Genomic DNA, 18,516 nt, shown 5'->3' with positions numbered 1-18,516 from the left:
AATAACATAAATTGCAGTAGTACTGGGATATAATTCTTCCCTTTGAACACAGATATTAACAATTCTTTTTAAAATAGTGATTTTATTCAACAATGCAAGATTTTTTTTTCTTTTCAAGGAAGAAAAGTGGTAGATAAGCATAGTATAATTTTTAAGACGTAATGATGTGGACCATTACTGCCAATTTCTGTGCTTAGATAGTAGGGCTACACTGATCTAAAAGTAAAACCACCTAATAAAAAATAAATGAACACATTTTATAGGTTTTCTTACTACTTTCATTAAGGTTTTAGTATATTCATATAAAGTATTGAATTTAAGCAGTTTGCATAAGATAGCATGATTCTTGTTTTTGTTTTGTATATTTTAGTTTGGTTTGGTAAAGAAATATTTAATTTTAATAAAGTTAATAGCATCATTTTTCTTTGGAATAAGTTAGAGTCAGCCAATTTTTTATCAATGTTATTGAGCAAGTTTTCTATACAAAGAACTGATTTAGGTGATTGAGATACATCTCTGAACAAAACAGACAAAGATTTCTATATTTGTGGAACATACATTGGTCAGGGGAAGCAGATAAGAGAAACAAACATTAAAAAATATAAATGTTAGAACCTCAAAGGCACTGTTGATTAAAGGTTGTTTAGAGCAAAATAGGGAGATCAGGGATACCTGAAAAAGGGTGGAAAGGTGAAGATATACACCGGCCTAAATTTCCTATTCAATCTGGCTGCTGGTAAATCAATATAACCTTCATCTATATTAGCCATGGTAACAATAGCTACTCTAATAGAAACATCTCTAATTTCAATGATAATGTTAGCATAATTGGATTTATTTCTTACTCATGCAAATTCAAAAATATATTTCTTGGTAAATAAGAGCTTCTCTTCCAAGTAGTAATTCATTCCAAACTTCTGCCATCTTATGCTCTGCCATCTTCAAGCCTGTGGCTTCTTAGTTTGTGAGTTCCTCTGCTTCAAGTCAGAAGCAACATATGAGTATTTCTGAGTAGGAGCATTGAGGGCTACCTTGGGAGTACGCATGTCACTATAACTGCATTCCACTGGCTCAGACTCCCTGTAAGATGACTTCTATAGAGGCTTGAAAACTGCTCTGTATGCCTAGAAAAGAAGAGGAAAATAGCTGGGTAATCAGGTTGCCCTGTTTAAAATGATTATCACCTATCACTCCCTCTCTCTTACTTGAGCCATACTAACTTCTTTGTTGTTTTTAGTGTACTCAGATGCATTCCTGCAAGAACTTTACATTGACAATTCTAAATACAATTACAGTTGTATTTAGTGTATACAATTGTATACAATACTTTACAATTGTAAAGAACAATTACAATTCTAAATACCAGATTATGTACATGGCTCCCTCCCTTGCTTCATTCCTGCCATAGATCAAGGGCTACTATACTATGGAGGTCTTTCCTCACACATTATCATTTTGCTCTCTCCTTTTTCTGTTTTACTGTTTTCCAAATATGTATACACACACACACATACATATACACACATAAACACACACTTACGATACATAAATTATATAATGTGTATGTAATACATACATAATTAGCATATAGTATTTGTTTTAAATAAATAATGTGTCTCTGATTTTATTTCTATCCAGTAATTTCTGCTTTGGAAAGTTAAATATTAGATTGAAATGTTATATTCTGCTTAATTTGCCTGAATACATGTATCTTCCTAGAATATTTATTCATTTTCTGTGTGCTTTACTTAGCAAAAAGCTATATGGGTTTGGATTTTTACATTATTTCATCACAGTATCACCAGCATAAAAAATAAATGTCTGTACCACATCATAGGTGCTCATTAAGTATGTGTTGAATGAATGAATGTGTGAATATCTCTATAATGAAATTTATTCCATTTGTGTTTTTATATCTACATCTCTCAATAGGCTTCCTGAAGATAAAAAATTTATCCAAATATTTTCTCCTATACTTCCAGAATACAGCTGTTTTCCTAATATGTGGAAGGTGCATGATAAACATTGGATGAAGTGATGAAGGAATTAAAAAAAAATCACACAAGGAAAGTGATGCCAGGAGAGTTGAATACATTTTCCATCACAGCAATGCATAGAAACCATGTCTTTAGTCATGTTGGTCTCACTTTAAAACTCATATATTGTTTTCTCTATCAGATTGTTTCCAAGCACTTACAAGTCTCTTATCTTCGTGTTGCTAAATGCAATAAGGCTTCACTCTCCATCAGTACAATATCCATGATTTGACATTCTTACTTTATGTATAATACATTCAATTGAACAATATGTATTGAGTTATAAAGTATGAGTGTGGCATATATCCTAAATGAGGATTTGAATGAAACTAGAATATCATTATCTTTGAAAAGAAAATGTATTCATGTAAACCAATGTCATTATTTTTAGCCAACAAGAGACAATGTGCCCATATTTTATGATATTCAAAAATATGCTAGCATTTCTTATCCAGTCTCATTATTTCCTTTGTGATAAGGTATTCCACTTTCATTTATTTTATTAGAGTATTTTAAATTATTGCATAACATGCCTTAGCACACTTGTAACATAAATAGAATAGTTACATTTGATTATCACTGTTTGGGATTGGATTTTCTGGAGAATTGGAAAAACATCTGTGTCTTAATTTTTATCCCTAATTTATGTCATTTTGACCTTCACTGCACTTTCAATATCATCTTATCTTTCTAAGTTACAAAATGCTGTGACCTTTTATTACAAAAGAAAAAAATAAAGTAACTTATTTGAAATGAAATAGAGAACCTCAATTTGTTAAATTCAATACCAAGAGAGCACATATGACTCATTCAGGGCATAAGAACTTTAAATTGCCCAAGAACAGGAACCATAATATAATACTTCATATTAATGAAGAGGGTATGATTGTGACTGGCTTTTAGAAGTAATTCAGGTTACGTTTAGTTTAAGTTCTTGAAAATGATATCTATCTTTAGAAAAATTAGCCCTTAAAAATCTAGTGTCTTAATTTTCTAAAATAAAAAAAATTAAACACAACCTGGAAATAATCAAGGCAGTAGACAGTCCTTTTAATCTTTGTGGATTTGGTGTCCCTATTTCTGTAACCTAAATTATTCTATCCATTTTATATTATTGTTCTGAGACTAATTTAATATAGTCATGTGTGCTGGCTAATTTTATGTGTCAACTTGGCTGGGCTATGGTGCCTACATATATGGTTATTCTGTATGTTTATGTGAGGGTGTTTTTGGATAATATTTACATTTAAATCAGGGGACTTTGAGTTAAGCAAATTGCCTTCCATAACATGGGTAGGTATCAGTCAGTCAGCTGGAGTCTGACCTACCCTGAGGGAGAGTATGGAATACTACTAGCAGACTACTTTTGGACTTTACCTGCAACACTGGCTTTTCCTGGTTTGCTATGGGTCTGTATATGGGTCTGTAGACTAGACTGCAACTCTATCTTTATTCTCGAGCCTGCCAGTCTCCTTCTCCCATCAGATTTTGCATTTGCCAAGACTTCATGATTGTGTGACTCCATTCCTTAGAACAAATCTCTTTGCATACTTACATACACCCTATTGATTCTGTTTCTCTCAAGAAACCTTACAAATACACCACATAAAGTATTAATTTTGAAATTTGTTAACATAATCTTTTCTCAATACTTAAATAACTGTTTGAAAAATTTTAAAAAATACATTAAACTCATCTGATGGAATCAAGCCAGGAATGGCCGTTCATGCTTATAATCCCAGTACTTTGGGAGGCTGAGGCAAGAGGATTAATTGAGGCCAGGAGTTTGCAACCAGCTTGGACAATATAGTGAGACCTAGTCCCATTTACTAGGGAAGCGGAGGTGGGAGAATTGCTTAAGCCCAGAAGTTAGAGGCTGTAGTGAGCTTATCATGGTGCCACTGCACCCCAGACTTGGTGACAGAGCAAGACTCTGTTTCTAAATATATACATATATGGCTATAAAAATTATTCTCTATTATCCAGAAATTAAACATTTCTTAAATTTCCTTTTTCATTGTTAGTAATAGAGAGGAAGTACATTGTTTGCTTACACTGTGCTAGGCAAAATTATAGCCACATCAACTCTTAGTTTCTTTTTTTTTTTTTTTGAGACGGAGTCTCTCACTGTCACCCAGGCTGGAGTGCAGTGGCATGATCTCTGCTCACTGCAAGCTCCACCTCCATGGTTCATGCCATTCTCCCGCCTCAGCCTCCCGAGTAGCTGGGACTACAGGCGTCCGCCACCATGCCCGGTTAATTTTTTGTATTTTTAATAGAGACAAGGTTTCACGGTGTTAGCCAGGATGGTCTTGATCTCCTGACCTGACCTCATGATCTGCCTGCTTTGGCATCCCAAAGTGCTGGGATTACAGGCATGAGCCACTGCGCCAGGCCGGACTCTCAGTTTTATCTTACATTCTCATTTCCCATCACAGGTAACCTCTTTAAAAGACAGTCGTGTTATTTAGTTGTTTCAGAACTACTGATTGTACTGCCACTATTAAAATAATTTTGTAAAAACACCTTAACATCTTCTTCATACTTACAAGTTGAGGTTTAACATTTGTATTGTATATTCAATTAATGACAAAGGGTATAATTTCTATTCAATTTAAAATGTTAATATTTTTAAATAAAATAATTATATTCGTTGTTTAACATATTTTATAGATGTAATTATAATTAGTGATTATAATCTTTTTGAGCTATTTTTTCCATACTTGTTGACTTAGAATTTTATTCTAATGTAATAAATTGTGTCCTTCCATTTATACATTTTCTCCAACAAATACATTTTTTCTTATTATAAGCCTCTCTATGTTAAAATTTACTCTTTTTGGATAGAGTTAATATTACATTAATTATTAATATATAATTTAACATTATTATGTAGTTAATAAAAATAATAATGTGAATGTACTTATTAATTTGGAATATATTTTTAATTTGATGGGATTTTTTTCTTCAATTAGTTCATGCATCAAACTAGATTATAAAGGTTTCACTGTTATTTTACTTCATTTTAAAAAAATTCATATGGGTACAGCAATGTAAGTCAATTATTTTTGTCGCCATCTGAGTTATATACCAAAAATAACACTGTTCTATCATCAAAAATTATTTTGTGATTTTTTTAGCTGAAAATTTGATTTTTTTTCCTTCAATTTTCTTGAAAGAGTTAGAAACCTCCTGCTTTATAAAGTGATTTGTTACTCACTCATTAAAGTCATTCACTTTCTCACTACTGACACCAATATTTCAAAGTGTTACATTTTTGGCACTCCTGATTGTTTTGCATCCTGGGTAAGATCAAAATTAGGGAATGTGTTAGAGACATATCTTCCTTTTAGAATCTGAGAGAAGGAAATTTGTGACAGTCAGATGAGAAAGGACACAATTACAGATGTTTTCTTAGGAGAACTAGCTTTAGCAGAGAGGAGCATTGGAAGTGGATATCTCAAAAGCAATGAATGTCTCTTGGAAAATTATTACATACACCCAGTGGAACACTCACCCCATGTTGAAGATGGCAGCTTGTTGACTGAAGTGCCCAAAGCATCTTCACACTGCTTGTCACTGCTCAATTTGAGAAAAGAATGAGTGACTAATAAACAAATAAAATACAAGTGAATAAATGAACAAAAAAACTACTTGAGATTGGTATTATGATTATCCTCATATTTCCAAAGAGGAAAATTAAACTGAAGTTGGGAATTTATTATATCTATTACTGTAGATTGGCTGCTCTAAAATGTTTTGCCATTGTTGTACAAAACATACTTGATTACACATAAATGATGGTTCCTCTGAGACCTCATGAAAGTGACTCCTGCTCTGGAGCTATTCACATAGAATCAACTCCCAATTGATTTGGATAATTAAGGTTACTAGAGGAAATTTCAAATTATAAAAATGTGGTTATTCCTGCATCCCCAGCACACTTGGTGTGAAACTATGATTTATACATGATAGCTATATAGGCAGAAATCTGTACATTTCTTCCATATATATTTTTCTGGTGCACATACACAAAAATCAAAAATTTTGTTTTCTTTTCTATTAAATATGATGAATACTCATAACTCACACATATATGATTACTGATGTTTATATATCTCAAAATAACATTATATACTATGCAATCATTATATAATATATACACTAAAAAGTATTATTTGAGTCATTCTCCCTAGAATGTTGCATAGTATTACCACCTACTTTGTCTTCAAATATAAAATTCTGGAAGAGATTATACAATCTTCTTCCCATGAGCTTCTTTACTGATGATAATAATTATTTATTACTTTCTTCATGTTTGATTAAAAATATATATTGGAAAGTATACATACCAATTCATAATAAGGCAGTTGACTTCAAGTCTTTATATGGAGTGTAATTTTGGCCCACATTACATATGGAACATAAATTTAGGAATAAATGCAAATATAGATATGTATAGATATGTACTATGCAGGTAGATACACAGTTAGAAACATCATCATTTTGTTGTTGTTGTTGTTGTTTAGAGACTGGGTCTCTCTCTGTCATCCAGGGTGGAGTGCAGTGGTACAATCATAACTCACTGCAGCCTCAAATTACTGGCCTCAAGCGATCCTTACATCTCAGCCTCACAAATAGCTGGGATTACAGGCATGAGCCACTGTGCCTGGCTATCATCAGAATTGTTATTTTAATGCAGTATTTTTATACTGAAAAGCAAACAGGTGGTTTATGCAATATCACAGAAATTAATAAGATAGATACGAGGTTGAGGTGAAGATGAGTGAAAAACATTCAATACTGATTTTAATTTTGAATTTCTTCACCCAATATATTCACAAACAGTAACTACAGCTCTATGTGACCAAGTTTATATAGAGATTATAGGAAATATTACCACACATTTCAGAGAAGAGCAAGAATAACAAGATAACTTTCTTAATGTAGAATTAAAAAGTAAAAACAAATATTTTATTCTTAATCTACACTTTAGTATATCATTCTATTTCTTAGACTATGAACTTGAGATCCAAAATAATGGCTTTAAAAATTTTATTCCACACATATACTCAGTATGTGGTGTTTGAATGAATGTATACTGGATATGGTTACTGACTTATTTGCACTATATGGTCTATATAGTATGATTTTATTAACTACATATCGATTTTATTCAGTTAATTTTTATTTAGTTTTACTTGGTATTTCTCATAATGCTGGATGTTTATTCAGAAACAAAATTTGATTTAAGTATTTCATTTTTGGGCTTGGTGATATCCAGTCAGTTACACATGTAAGTCATCAGACCAATTAAGTTAAATATGTAATCACAGTCTATCCTGCATTATATAAATTGTTTGTTTTACAGTAATATGTACTTTCTCTCTTGATCGCTACTTCAACTATACCTTCATTTCTCCTAAAAAGACAAGTTTGGTATTTTTTTTTCTGGTACTCATGGATGTGCTTTAGGGAGATATTAAGATTGAGTCTATAAATTTTAGTAATGAGTTTATGGTAATGAAGTTTAAAGGCTCACCTATTCTATATGTGTGTGTGCATGTGATTATATATATACATAAATACATAAACATAAAATATAAAAATATATATTATATGTCTTTAAGTATAACTATTTACTTTATATAAATATATGATACATGATACATGTATATATAAATATAAAAAGTATGTAATTATCTGGTAAATGCCTTCCTAACAAATATTTACTACCTGTAATCATGTTCTTCTCTTAGCGACTATAATCCTAAAATTATAGAAGTTTATTTCTCTCTGTGTTAACATAGTCTAAAACTCAGCTATCAAAGGTCAAATACTTATATGGTAGCTCTATGATCACAAAATGCAGGCATCTTTCTGTGACTGCTTTAGTATTTGACATGTAAGAATTGTGTCTCATGTTTTCAGATGCCTAAGTTCCAAATATAATGTCCACATTCCGTTATTAGAAAGAGAAATATATAAATAAGTGTGTAACTTCTTCGTTTAAGAATACATGTGTATAACATTTTTACTTATATTCCACACAGCAGATGGTTCTGCTTGGCCACAGTGAAGGTTTGGATATGAGGTCTTTATTCCTTGTATCTCTGTGCCAAGCTAAAATGTGAAGATTTTATTAGAAGAGTTTGCATATTGGTAAAAATGATCAATTTATGGTACTGATTTATAAAAACCAAGTGATCAAAGAATTAAAAAGGAAAATATTTGATATGGATTATAATAGTAGTTTACCATATCTATAATATATACATATCTATAAACCTGCTGGTGTCAAAATGGTATTGAATAAGAAACTATATTTTTATCTTTATTTTTCTAAATTCTTTTATTTTTAATTTTTGGGCACATAGCAGGTGTCTATATTTTTGAGGTGCATGACATATTTTGATACAGGCATGAAATGTATAATAATCACATAGTGGAAAATTAGGTATCCATCCCTACAAGAACGTCTCATTTCTGTTAGAAATAATACAATTACATTCTTTTAGTTATTTAAAAATGTACAACTAAATTATTACTGACTATAATCTCCCCTGTTGTGCTATTAAATATTATTTCCTATTTATTCTTTCTAAGACTTTCTTTTGTACCCATTAACCAGCTCACCTCTTCCACACCCTACCTCTGCACTTTCCAGCTTTTTTGGTAACCATTATTCTATTCTCTTATCTTCAATTGTTTTGATTTTTAGATCTCACAAATAAGTGAGAACATGTGATGTTTGTCTTTCTGTGACTGGCTTATTTTACTTAACATTATGACTCTCAGTTCCATCCATGTTGCTGCAAATGACAGAATCTCATTCTTTCTTAGGGCTGAATAGTAATTCGTTGTGTATAAATCCCATATTTTCTTTATCCGTTCATCTGTTGATGGACACTTAGGTTGTTTCCAAATCTTGTCTATTGTGTACAATGCTGCAACAAACACGAGAGTGCAGATATCGCTTTGATGTTTCACTTCCTTTCTTTTGGATATATACCAAAAAAGAAAAGCAGTGGGATTGCTGGATAGTATAGTAACTCAGTTTTAGTTTTTGAGGAATCTCCAAGCTATTTTTCATAGTGGTTGCACTAATTTACTTTCCCACCAACAGTGTATAAGAGTTATTTTCTCCAGTATTTGTTATTGCTTGACTTTTGGATAAAAGCCAGTTTAACTGGGGTGAGGTAACATCTCATTGTAGTTTTGATTCACATTTCTCTGATGATCTATTATGTTGAGGACCTTTTCATGTGCCTGTTTTCCATTTGTATATCTTCTTTTGAGAAATGTTTATTCAAATCTTTTGCCCATTTTTAATTGGATTATTAGATTTTTTTTCTAGAGAGTCGTTTGAGCTAGTTATATATTCTTGTTATGAATCCCTTGTCAGAAGGGTAGTTTGCAAATATTTTCTCGATTCTGTGGGTTGTCTCTTTGTTGATTGTTTCCTTTGCTGTGCAGAAGCTTTTTAACTTCATGTGATACCATTTGTCCATTTTAGTATTGCTCAAGAAATTTTTGCCCAGATCAATGTCTTAGAGATTTCCCCCAATGTTTCTTGTAGTAGCTCATAGCCTGAGGTCTTAGATTTAAGTCTTTAATTGATTGTGGCTTATTTTTTGTATATGGCAAGATATAGGAGTCTAGTTTCATTCTTTTGCATATGAATATCCAGTTTCCCAGCACCATTTATTGAAGAGACCGTCTTTTCCCCAATGTATGTCCTTGTCAAAAATGAGTTCACTGTAGGTGTATAGATATGTTTCTGGGTTCTCTATTCTGTTCCATTTATCTATGTGCTTGTTTTTATGCCAATATCATACTGTTTTGGTTTCTATAGCTCTGTAGTAAAATTTAAAGTCAGATAATGTGATTCCTCCAATGTTGTCCTTTTTTCTTGGTGTAGCTTTGGCTATCCTAGGTCTTTTACAGTTCCATATAAATTTTAGGATTATTTTTTCTCTTTCTGTGAAGAATGTCATTGGTATTTTGATAGAGAGTGCATTGAGTTTGTAGAATTTGTAGATTACTTTGGATAGTATGAACTTTTTTTTTTTTTTGAGACAGAGTCTCACTGTGTCACCCAGGCTGGAGTGCAATGGCATGATCGTGGCTCACTGCAACCTCCGCCTCCCGGATTCAAGTGATTCTCCTACCTCAGCCTCCTGAGTAGCTGGGATTACAGGTATCTATTATTTTACCTGGCTAATTTTTGTATTTTTGTAGAGAAGGGGTTTCACTATGTTGGCCTGGCTGGTCTTGAACTCCTGACCTCAGGTGATCCACTCACCTTGGCTTTCCAAAGTGCTGGGATTACAGAAGTGAGCCACCGTGCCCAGCCAGTATGGACATTTTAACAACATTGAAACTTCAAATCCATAAACATGGAATATCTTTCAATTTTTCTGTGTCCTCTTCAATTCTTTTCAGCAGTGTTTTATAATTTTCACTGTAGAAATCTCACTTCTGGCTGGGTTCAGTGGCTCATGCCTGTAATTCTGGCATTTTGAGAGGCCAAGGTGGGCAGATCACGAGATCAGGAGTTTGAGACCAGACTGCCAATATGGTGAAACCCCATCTCTACTAAAAATACAAAAATTAGCCAGGCGTGGTAGTGTGCACCTGTAATCCCAGCTACTCTGGAGACTGAGGCAGGAGAATTGCTTAAACCCGGGAGGTGGAGGTTGCAGTGAGCCAAGATCACACCATTGCACTCCAGCCTAAGAAATTTCACTTCTTTGGTTATTTCCTAGGTGTTTATTTAATTTTTGGCTAATGTAAATGTGATTACTTTTTAAATTTATTTTTTACATTGTTCACTGTTGACATATAGAAATGCCACCAATTTTTGTGTGCTAATTTTGTATCCCGCAACTTTGCTAAATTTATTTTTCAGTTTGAATAGTTTTTTGGAGGAATACTTAGGTTTTTCCAAATATAAGTTCCTATCCTCTTCAAAGAAGAATAATTCTTCTTCCTTTCCAATTTTGATGTTCTTTATTTATTTCTCTTGTCTGGCTGCTCTAGCAACGACTTCTAGTACTGTGTTGAATGACAGTGGTGACAGTGAACATCCTGTCATGTTCCAGATCTTAGAGAAAAGGCTTTCAGTTTTTCCCCCATTCAGTAGGATACTAGCTGTAGTTTGTCATATATGGCTTTTATTATGTTGAGGTATGTTCCTTCTATCCACAGTTTTTTGAGGATTTTTATCATGAAGATGTAGACTTTTATCAAATGGTTTTCCAACATCAATTGAAATAATCATACTGTTTTTGTTCTTCATTCTGTTGATATGTTTCCCATTGATTGATTTTCATATGTTGAACCATCCTTGAATTCCTGGGATAAATGTCAGTTGGTCATGATGAATAATCTTTTTAATGTATTGTTGAATTTGATTTGTTAATATTTTATTGAGAATTTTTGCATTAAAATTCATAAGAGATATTAGCATGTGATTTTGTTTTGTATCTTTTTGTGGCTTTGATATCAGGGTAATACTAGCCTCATGAATCTGGAAGTATTTCCTCCTCTTATTTTTTTTAACACTTTAAGTAGGATTGGTATTTAGTTCTTCATTAAATATTTGGTAGAATTCAGCAGTGAAGCCATCAGGTCCCAGGCTTTTCTTTACTGGGAGACTTTCTATTACACCTTTGACCTGGTTACCTGTTACTGATCTCTTCAGGTTTTGGTTTTCTTTATGGTTCAATTTTGATTGGTTGTGTGTTTCTAGGAATTTATCCACTCATTCTAGATTTTCCAATGTATTGGCATATAGTTGCTCATAGTAGACACTAATGATACTTTGAATTTCTGTGGTATCAGCTGTAATGTCACCTTTTTAATCTCTAATTTGGCAGATTCCCTTTTGGGTGTGTCTAGAAATGTCATCTGGGAGCTGGGGCCTGGAATGGGGACCTAATGATTCTGCCCAGTGCTCTATCCTACTTTTGCTGAACTGCTATCCAAGATGCAAGACAAAGTCCTCTTTATTCTTCACTGTCATCTCCTTAAGCAGAAGAAAGGAGTCACTTTTGTTGCTGCAAGTTGCATTGCCTGGGGGGATGTATGGCTAACACACTTCCTTAGCCACCTCAGCTGGTGTCTCCCCAGGTCATGTTCCACCCAAGTTTACCGGCTGTAAGCATAGCCTAGCACTAGGAGTGGCCCAAGAATTACAGTCCTTGTGTCCTAGACTGCCTTTAAAATTTACCTGGGACCCCACAGCACTTCAGCCCATGGTGGTGTGGCTTGCTGAGAAACTCAAGTTCTGACCACTGAAAAGGGCAATACCCCTCTGGCAAGGGCTGCTCCAAATGCTCTCTTCATGTATGGATGCTGGCTGATCCTGGCAGAGCTTTTTTCTTTACTGTGACAGGGCAGCATAGAGTTTAATGTAAATTTCCTCAGTTGCTGTACTGTCCCTTCCGAAAGCACACAGATTATCTCTCTGCATCACTCCGCTGCTGCCATGGGGATTAGGGAGGGGTGGCATCAGTGATTCAAGACTTTCTCTTCTGCCCTCCTCAATACCTCTTTCCATGATATAAGGTTAAAACCTGGTACTGTGATTGCTCACCTGATTTTTGGTTCCTGTGACAGTGCTTTTCTGTGTGCAGACAGTTGTTAAAATTTGATGTTCCAGCAGGGGAGATGAAAAGTGTAGGCTTCTATTTCACCATCTTGCTCTGCCCCCAAAAACATATTTTTAAAAAAGTAAATACATATGTCTAACTTACAATGCTTCCTGTCTTATTTCCATTGAAATGAAAAGTTCAAAAATAGTTTTTATAAATATTGGAGAGCAGGCAAATATGGCATAATAGCTCTTGACTAAGCAGGGTTTCTTTTAGGACATAAAGTTTAGATAAATTTTGCAAAATGTAAGATAATATATCCAATTAATGACAACTAATGTCTCCCACGGACGCCCAGCTTTAAAATTTCTCTCTTTTGTACTCTGTCCCTTTATTTCTCAAGTCAGCCGATGCTTAAGGAAAACAGAAAAGAACCTATGTGACTATCAGGGCAGGTTCCCTGATACATATTTAGGGTTACTATATTTTCTTAGAGAAGAATTGACCTACTTATCATTAATGACCCAATTTATCTCTAATTATCTTCCTTGTTTTGAAGTCTATTTTGTCCAAAATTAATATAGTTACTCCAGCTTTTTAAATTAGTATTTACATAGTTTATCATCCTTTATTCCTTTTCTTTGAACTTATCTAAGTCTTTATAGTTAAAGTCAATTTATTTTTTTGACAGCATAGATTTGGGCTTGCTTTTTGTATAAAATCTGATGATATTTTTTAACTGGTCTGTTTAGAGCAATCCCATTTAAAGTGATTACTAATATTGTTGAATTAAAATCTACCATCTTGCTGTTTGCTCCTTTTTACATTTGCTCTATTTTCTTCTCTTTTTCTGCCCTCTCTTTTTTATCATTTATAATTTATAATTGTTTAAAAGTTTTCTTTATATATTTTTTCTATGACTACCATAACCAATTACCACAGACTGCATGGCTTATAATAACAAAAATGTATTATCTCACATTTCTGGAGGCTAGAAGTCAAGGTGTTGGCAGGGTCACTCTCAGAACTCTCTAGATAAGGACACTTCCTTTTGTCCTTTAGCTTCTGGTGGTTGCTGGCAATTCTTGATGTTCCTTGACTTGTATCTGCATAACTATAATCTCTAACAAACTTTACATGGTTTCCTGCCCTGTACATCTGTATCTTAATTTTCCTTTTCTTAAAAGGTCACCAGTAATATTGAATTTCGGACCCATCATAATCAAGCATGACCTAATCTTAACTTGATTGCATCTGCAAAGATCTTATTTTTAGATAAAGTCACATTCATAGATAATGAAATGGGTGGACATGAATTTTAGGGCAGGCACTATTCAACCCAGTAAATTGTTCAAGAATTTGCAATATACGTTTTGTAATAATATAGGATCATATACAAATAATACAACACTGCCCCATGTGTACTGAAGTTACATTATAACATAACATTCTTGTCTTCTCCCTCCTGTCTATTTGACTTGTTTTCACTTATTACACTTTTACATTTTCTTCAAATATCCAATGCAATATTGTAATTATTACTTTAAACAATCAGTTATTTGTTAGAGCCATTAAAAATAAGGAAAAGAAGCTTTTATACTTTTCTTTTATTCATTCCTTTCTGACACATTTTTCTTCATTATGTAGATTCAGCTTTCTAAACTACAATAGTTTTCTTCTGGCTGAAGAATATGTATTAATATTTATTGTAGGGTAGATCCACTGACAATGAAATAAATACTTTTTTCAATTTTTGTTTGTATGTTTATTTCTTCTTTACTTCTGAAGGATATTTGTTGAATATTGAATTCTGACTTGGCAAATTTATTCATTTCAGCACAGTAAAGATCTTACTCTATTGTCTTTCTGCTTGCATAGCTTCTATACTAGTCAGGGTTCTCTAGAGAGACAGGACTAACAGGATAGATGTACATATATAAAGGAGTTTATTAAGGAATATTGACTCACAGGATCAGAAGGTGAAGTTCCAAAATAGGCAATCTGCAAGCTTAGGAGGAGCAAGGAATTCAGTCCAAGTTCCAAAACCTCAAAAGTAAGGAAGTCAACAGTGCAGGCTTCAGTCCGTGGCCAAAGGCCCGAAAGCCCCTGACAAACCATTGGTGTAGGTCCATGAGTCCAAAACCTGAAGAACCTGGAGTCAGATGTTTGAGGTCAGTAAGCAGCCAGCATGGAAGAAAGATGGAGGACAGAAGACCCAGCCAGTCTAGTCCTTCCACATTCCTCTGCCTGTTTTTATTCTAGCCATGCTGGCAGCTGATTAGATGGTGCCCACTCAGATTGAGGGTAGGTCTGCTTCTCCCAGTCCACTGACTCAAATGTTAATCCCCTTTGACAACACCCTCACGGGACACACCCAAGAACAATACTTTGCATCCTTCAATCAAATCAAGTTGACATTCAATATTAAACATCAAAGCTTCTGATAAGAAAACTACATTTCTTATCTTTCTTATACCTAGGTAAAGTGTCCCCCCATTTCCTGTTTTGGGTGCCTGAAAGACACTCTGTTTGTTTTTTAATTTTCTTTAGTTTGACTATAATATGATGAGCTGCAGGCTTTGTTGTTGTTGTTGTTGTTTGTTTTGTTTTGTTTTAATATTTATCCCACTTGGTGTTCTGAACGTTTTGCATCTATGTTTTGATATTTATTAGTATTTCTGGAAAAAAATAGAGGCCTTTATTTCTTTAAATATTATGTTTTCCTTGTTGATTTATTTATTCTTTTTTTGATATTGTAATTAGGTGTATGTTATACTGTTTGGTATTATTCCATAGTTCTTGAATGTTCTGTTCTGTTCTTTTATTTTTTTTGTCTGCATTTTAGCTTGAATAATTTCCATTCATTTATATTCAAGTTAAATTAATTCTTTCTTATCCATGCTAAATTTACTGATGAACACACAGAAGGCATTCTTCATTTCTCTGCTTTTTATTTCTAGCACTTTCTTTGGATTTCGACATTATCTATCTGGGTTTGTTATGTTTTCTGTTCATTTCAACTAAAGGCTCAACATATTAATGGTATTTATTCTTGTTGACCCAAAGGAAGAGGCTAAGGCACAAAATATAATTTTAAAGAGTTTACTTGAACCAAAGTTAAGACAGCTGCCCACGACACACTTCCAGGTTGCTTTGGGGAGTGCTCTCTTTAGCCTTTCTTGCAAGCAGGTTTTTAAAGGCAAAAGGAAACCAGGAGTGGGCTGATACAAAGTTGTTTGACAGGGATTCTCATTGGCTTACAGAGGTAATATTGATAAGTGATTGGCTATACCCTGTTTTACTATAGGGTATGAGTTATGGTGTCTAGCACAATGCATTTTATGACTGCTTGGTATCAGTTAGTCTAGAGCCCATGTAGCAAGGGTCTTTAAGAGGTAATTACTTAGCTCAAGGTGGTTGTAGGACATCACTGCTGTCACATTTCAATGCTCCTCTGGGATGGATAATTTAAAGGGGCTTGCATTCTCCAGATAAAAAGTTGTCTTTTTTTCTTATTCTAAACTCCTTGGTAATTCCAATGTATGTGTCGTATTTGAACCTGGTTTGGTTTATTGCTTTGTTTCTTCAGACTGTTTGGTTTTTACTTTTTGGTATGTTTTGTGTGTTTCTTTCATTGGCAGTCAGTTGCGTTGTAGATAATTAAATTAATAGGACTTTAGTATGAGGAAATATGCTCATCTGGCTGTGAGTTGTGTTGTGTTTGATCTTATAACAATGAGAACAAACGGCTTCAAACTCCCCTTGTTATTTTGTTTTCCTTTGTACCGTTTTCATTGGGGCTTCCCTATGAGCTGCACTTCAGGAGAAGTCTCTTACAACTCTCTTCTCACTGTAATCCACTGTGACTATTACTAGAGTTTTATTTTTATTAATGTGGTGGTATGGTGTGAGGGAGGGTTGTTCTCTAGTCTTTGAATTGTGTGGCAATCTTTAATGCACAATGGGCCCACATGTCGAGAGTATGGCCTTTTCAAGTGTTCTGGGCCTCCTTCAAGGTTGAGCTTTATTTCCCTGCTCCTTGGTCTCTTCCCATACTGCAGTGGGTATGCTCCAGCATCCCTAGCCTGTGTTAGTAAAGCTCTGTCTCTTGTATATTAATATTTTCCCCTCTAGATGAGATAAAGTTGGAAGTGGGAAGAGCAGAGTTGTTTTCCTACAATTGAGAGAAGTTTCTACTACTATCCTCTAGGGATGTCCGAACCCTACAGATTTAGTCTTCTGCTACATAAAAGAGAAAATATTCTGAGTTTTCACAATGGCTACACTTTCCTTTCTCTTGCCAGGACCATGACGGGGAGGGAGTACAGGCTTTTTCCATATGTTTCCCTATTATCCTTGGGAGAGCCTGGCAGAATTCCTATAAACAACGACAAAACAAAAAACCCTGCAAAACTGCCCCTTGCCCCACTGCCCTGTGACTGTAGCCCCGCAGAGACTTTTACTCTCACTCTAGCCCACACTTGTCCTCCAGCAATTAGTTAAAATATGTAGTTTAATGTTCCTACTGGCTTATATGACTTCTGGCTGCCTCTCTCAATGTAAGGAATGGCCCAGATCTTGGGTTTCCTGGAGATATTTGCCTCACAAGATGTCAGGATGATGGTTTTCTCTGTGACTTCACTTCTCTAAAGAAAAGTTGTTGCTTTTCAGTGTGTCTATCTTCTTCTTCTTGTGAGAACGGGAATGAGGATTCCCAAGTTCTTTCCTCTCTACACTGAAACCAGAGCCTCTGCGTGATATTTCAATTAAACACCACCAACAAATGGATAATGATGAACTGTTTGGGCATTATCATCAAAAAAGGAGTAATTCTATCATATAATTTAACAGCTTTTCACTTTAGTTAATGGAACAAGAAGTGGTATTATTTTCTTCTTTCTACTGTTCTATTCTTTCTTAATTTCCCAAGACAAACAGATAATTTGTAATGAATTTCATACAGAACATTTGAAAGCATAAGTATGTTTAACTAAATTTCAAAACCTTGTTAAAAATACACTGTAAAAACAATATAGATATTTAGATGACCCAAAAATGAAGAAATGAAGAAAATCACATAAGCATTCAAAATATAATTGGCAACCTAATTAATGAGACTGAAGTTTGCATTTGTCTCTAAACTTCCAGAAGGCAAGAAAATAACAAGTGAGGTAAACATGATCAATTATCTAGTGTTCTTCAGAAAGTCTTCAGAGAAACAAAAACTTTTCAGTACTAAATTGCACAAGTTTCTCAGTTGTAAATATTTATTAGAAAGATGATAAAATAAAGTGTCCTCAACAATGTGACAATAAATTTTACAGTTCTATTAACTCTTAAAACCTTAGAGAAATGTCAAAAACCAAACATAAATGATATTCACAGTCATAGATAATAATGAAGATACCCCCAAGTAAACTAATATGGGCCAAGTATATACAATTCTCATTATTCATTTTGATCGTAGAATAGAATTGATAAAATCTACAGAAGGAGGTGTTGCATATTGAATATTGTAGTAGCCCAGTTCCAAGATAACTCCCAAAGATCCCCAGCTTTTGGTATGCACAACATTGTGTAGTCCTCTTTTACTTGTATTAGGTTTGGTCTGTATGATCAATAGAATATGGCAGAAGTGTTGGTATGTGGCTTCTGAGACCCAAATATAAAAGGCCTTGTGACTTTCTCAATGTTTCCTTTCTTTTGGATGATTTGCTCTGAGGAAAAGCAGCTGTCACATCATAGAGCACTCAAGCATTCCTACGTAGAGACCCACATGGCAAGGAACTGGGGACTTCTGGCAACAACCCATCTTGGAAGAGACTCTTTTATCCTCAAATAAGTGTTCAGATGACTTCAGTAGCAGCCAACATCTTGACAAC

General features: G+C 34.0%; 1 long non-coding RNA gene across 1 annotated transcript; it reads right to left on the bottom strand.

Annotated features, from left to right (window-relative positions):
* Positions 1-814: 814 nt before the first annotated feature.
* On the bottom strand, positions 815-12,693 carry LOC129035640 (uncharacterized). The gene is made up of 3 exons (XR_008502261.1): positions 12,637-12,693; positions 5,554-5,615; positions 815-1,124 (listed from the first exon to the last, which is right to left on the bottom strand). It is a non-coding gene; the product is annotated as an uncharacterized LOC129035640 (long non-coding RNA).
* Between the last annotated feature and the right edge of the window lie 5,823 nt (positions 12,694-18,516).

The sequence above is a fragment of the Pongo pygmaeus genome, chromosome 3, assembly GCF_028885625.2.
Source record: "Pongo pygmaeus isolate AG05252 chromosome 3, NHGRI_mPonPyg2-v2.0_pri, whole genome shotgun sequence".
Classification (NCBI taxonomy): Eukaryota; Metazoa; Chordata; class Mammalia; order Primates; family Hominidae; genus Pongo; species Pongo pygmaeus.
Note: the sequence above shows the minus strand (reverse complement) of the source record. Positions and strands in the feature narration are given on the sequence as shown.